The sequence below is a fragment of the Myxine glutinosa genome, chromosome 1 (assembly GCF_964187855.1).
Source record: "Myxine glutinosa chromosome 1, kmMyxGlut1.1, whole genome shotgun sequence".
Taxonomy (NCBI): Eukaryota; Metazoa; Chordata; class Myxini; order Myxiniformes; family Myxinidae; genus Myxine; species Myxine glutinosa.
In genome coordinates, this window is record NC_136261.1 from 201,369,428 (window position 1) to 201,374,146 (window position 4,719).

Genomic DNA, 4,719 nt, shown 5'->3' on the forward strand with positions numbered 1-4,719 from the left:
TTTCTTACCGATGGAACTTCTAGAAATTGGAATTGTGTCACCAGCAATTCTATTTAGAATTTCGACCATATTCCTATTAAGGCTATCAATATCATCCGTAAACATCTCTTCCCTCACTTCGCTGGCACACTAACTCGAAAAGAGGCCCCAGTCTCCGAAAAGAGGAGAAATTCCAATAGGCAGGTCTATCCAAATCCACTGAGTCCCTTCATAATTTAATGTTAGTGATCACTGGAAAGTGATCACTAACCAGGTTGTCTTCATGCACCCTCGATTCACACTTCACCACTACCGAGGATGACATAAAGGTGAGGTCCAAAGGGGCACGACGTCCCCGTAGCTGGATTGATTCAAGTCCCAGCTCCATCATTTAGTAACACCATATGAAATTCGTCCATTCACTCCTCGACGCATCCCCCATTCCGATCCGTGGATCTGGAGCCCCAAATAATGTTATGGCTGTCAAAGTCACCACAAAGGAAAACCACCCCTACACACTTCCTAAAAATCTCCTGAAATGCCTTACTCCCCAACTGCTGGCAAGGATTATAAAAATTTATAACTGTAATCCTTCCCATTGAGCCATGAATGGAAATCATATTTCCCTCAAATTCATCCCCACATCCCATTACCATGAAGGGAATACCAAGTTTAATAAGAATCCCACATACACCTCCATTCCCACGAACTCTATTCCTACGTATGAGGCTGTAACCCGGAATCTGAAGTTGGTTGCGACTTTTAAGCCATGTCTCTTGGGAACAAATTACATCAGGTTTCGATGGCAATTCAGAAATAAACTTTTAAAATTCAGACCCATGGGCCACTAGACATTTCGCATTCCATTGAATTACTAACATGAAGAGTCCTGAGACTGTTTGGCCGCAGTCCTTGGGTTGTGACCTTTCTTCCCTATCTTGGTAAATATCATATTAATCTCCCCAGAGGAGAAGCCGTCCCACCCAAAATGTTTACAGGCAGCCGAAGAAATTATGTTAATTTTGTCCAACCTCCTTTTAGCTTGAGCCACACAATTAACCACCTCCATGATAAATCCAATGGACCCTATTTTGGAAAAGTTAAATCCCATTCCACACCTGCATCCTCGGTTTGGTATCCCTGGTCTGTAGTCTCGGTTTGACAACCCACCGACTTTGTCTGTATTTGAGCCTGGGCCGGAGAATTAGTGATCAGATTGGTTTCATTGGTTTGCGCCTTAACTTTAATGACTTTGCGAACAGCCTCTGTGTATGAGAGCTTCCCAGTAGTTTTAACTTGTTGAATCTGGACAGCCCTTTGAAATTCCACACACCCTCTGTAAGCAGCACTGTCGTCGCCCCCACAATTGGCACAACACATTTTTAGGCTTGTACAACTACTGTACTCATGCACTTAACTTACTGCAGTGTTGTTTGCCACTGCAAGATGGCGCAGTATGTCCAAACATTTGACATCGATAGCATATTAGAGGGGGAGGGATGTATTCCGGACAGAAAATGCTTGATACCCAAGGAACACTTTAGGGGATAGGGAAGTGCTGGAAAAGGACAACACCACCGACGTGGTCTCAACCTTCGCCCCCTCCCTAACCGTAGTGAGGCGACCGGTGTCCACTAGACCTTTATCCACCAAATGACTCTTAATATCCAATGGCAGGAGATACCCCATAAATAACTCCCCGACTTTCCCTCAGAGAACGAGGGATGAGGGCAGAGACTCGGACGCCACCGAAAAAGGAGTTTTCTCAGAATTTCCTCTCGCTGCGCTACCGACTTGCACTGTATCAGCAAATCACCTGTTCTAAGATTTTTGGCGCTGTGAACGGCGCCACATTCTTCCTCGATTAAAGAAGCCATTTTAATCTGGTTGTCGAACATTAATTATTTGGAGCCATCCAGCACCGGAAGTATGATTGGGAATTTAGCCCCAGATTCCTCATGGCCCTTGACCTCATTCGGCAAGTCCGACTCATCACTGCTTTCCTGGCCAGGCCTGCTCCTCTTCACGCCAGAACCTCGAGGAGTAGAAGCTCTATGACTCCTTCCTTGTACCGCCACCCTCCTCATCCTCGCCCGATACGGGCTCCATCACCTCACTAATCGAAGGAGGCCCACAGAGGAAGACTTTAAGCCCAGCAGCAATCACACAAACACATGAAGCGATTCGATACGAAATACGGGAAGAACTCAGAAACACCCTCCAACCCGGATCGTGAAGCAAGCTGGGCAACAACCTGCTCGGTGCTCCATGAAGAGGTTTAACGACTTTCTCTTGTGGACTCTTCCATTCCACAATGTGTCAGGGGGTGGGCGGCGGGATAAGAGGAAAATGGACTGATCTCACGAACGACAGAAGTCAATTCTCGTGCATATTAACTTATATAGACACACCTGCATGTATTGCTTAATTTGTTTTTTTGTTGTTGTTATGAAAACACCTTCCACAGTTAAAATAACAGCAGGCATTCAATTTTAATATGATTCTTAAGAAATTCAATATACAGAAAATATATATATATATATATCTGCCATTTTTTAAACTTCTGAAAATAACATTGGCTTGACCCAGCTGGGACCCACATAGGACCCAGTTGAAAGCCCAATCAAAAGCCTAAGTCCAGTTCAACTCACCTAACCGACGAAAACCCATGTGGGCCCCAGCTAGCTTTGTAAGGTGGGATATGACGTCAAAGAGTGTCGGTCTAAAGTTGTAGAACGACATCGGCAGCCCAGATGAGACCCATGTGGAACCCAGTTAAAGAAAACACACCCAGAACCAAAACCCAGCATAGCCCATCAAAACCACCTATTTCACAGCTGGGCCCCAGCTGTATGTGCTGGCTGAGGGCATCTAGAGGAGTCAATATATGGTTGAACTCCCAGAAAATTGATACAAAAGGTTTTTCAATGGATTCTGGTACCATTGGGCATGCTAAATAACATACTAAAAATCTAGTAACATCTGACTTCCGGAAAGGGGTCATTTTCAAGATGGCGTCCAAGATGGCCGCCAGGAGCTTAAAATGGCCATATCTCAATTATTATTCAACCTAGAAAGGTGGTTTTGGTGTCTAACCCTAGGTTTTAGGGCCCAAGGAATCCAATTGATTCAATAAAATTATCATCAGTTAATTATTTATTGACAAGTCCAAGATGGCATCCCAAGGTGACATCCTGATCCACTAAAATGGCTCTGTCGAATAGTAGTCAACCTAGAGAGATATTTTCAGTGTGTATACCTAGGTTTAAGGCACCCTGGAAATCATCAAAATTATTTAAATAAGCACAAAGTAATCAGGTAATCCAGTAAGCCAGGTTTCACCAGCCTATTAGGCATTTGTTGTCTTATACAGTTAGTCGCTCACTCACTGAATTGGGAAACCAACTATTTTTGAGGTCAAAAGGTCAAAGGTCAACTGCAGGTCAAACTTCCAAAATCATCAATTTTCATCTGAAAAATCGTCACTTTTGATCCGATTGACTTGAAAGTAGAACAGCATTTGTGTATTGCCTCACTGAATTGGAAAAACCAACTTTATGAGGTCAAAAGGTCAACTCAAGGTCAAACTTCTAAAATCATCATTTTTCATCTGAAAAATCGTCACTTTTCATCCTGTTGACCCGAACTTTGATCAAGATCGTAAATTTTAATCTTCATGAAATGGCCAATTTGCTGTATCAATGGAAAACTTTGTGGGGGGGGGGGGGGGGCGGATTTTGCAAGTATCGTGCTACGCATGACGTCTTCTTGTCTGTCTGTCTGTTTGTCTGTCTGTTTGTCTGTGCGCAGCAATACGTCTACACTGTTGCATGTAGAATCGCCAAACTTTACACACATATTTGTCTTTCCCTGGAATAGACTGTGCCCAATTTTTAACTCTCTAGATCTAGGCCCAAGGCCTCCATTATGACATCATAATTCGATAACTCGACAAGTACAAAACTTCATCCAATCAAGATGCAATTTCTTGAGCGCCAGGTCGGCATAAACTGGTGGAGAAAAAAAAATAATGATGACATCATCAGTCAAGTGGTTTGGCCGCCATCTTGGAAAAACCGAAAAACTTTGCACCTCTATATCTCCAAAAGTGCTGAATAGAAAAAATTGAGAGATGGCTCATTGTAAAGAACTCTCCATGGGGAATAAAATATGTTAATGATGATGTCATGGGTGCCTCCATTATGATGTCATAATTCGACAAGTACAAAACTTCATCTGATCAAGATGAAATTTCTTGAGCATAATCTAGGAATAAATTAGTTTAGAAAACAAATAATGATGACGTCATCGGTCACGTGGTTCGGTCGCCATATTGGAAAAACCGAAAAACTTTGCATCTCTATATCTCTGAAAGTGCTGAATTGAAAAAATTGAGACATTGCTCTTTGTAAAGAACTCTCCATGGGGAATAAAATATGTTAATGATTATGTCATAGGTGCCTCCATTATGATGTCATAATTCGACAAATACAAAACTTCATCCGATCAAGATGAAATTTCTTGAGCATAATCGAAGAATAAGTTAGTTTAGAAAACAAATAATGATGACATAATCGGTCACGTGGTTTGGCCGCCATATTTGTCCAAAATGGCTGATAAAAAAATACATTTTGGCAAGTCCTCGGTCTCTGACCGATTTTTCATCTGTCTGTCTGTCTGTTTGTCTGTTTGTGCACAGTACTACGTCTACACCGTTGCACATAGAATTGCCAAACTTTA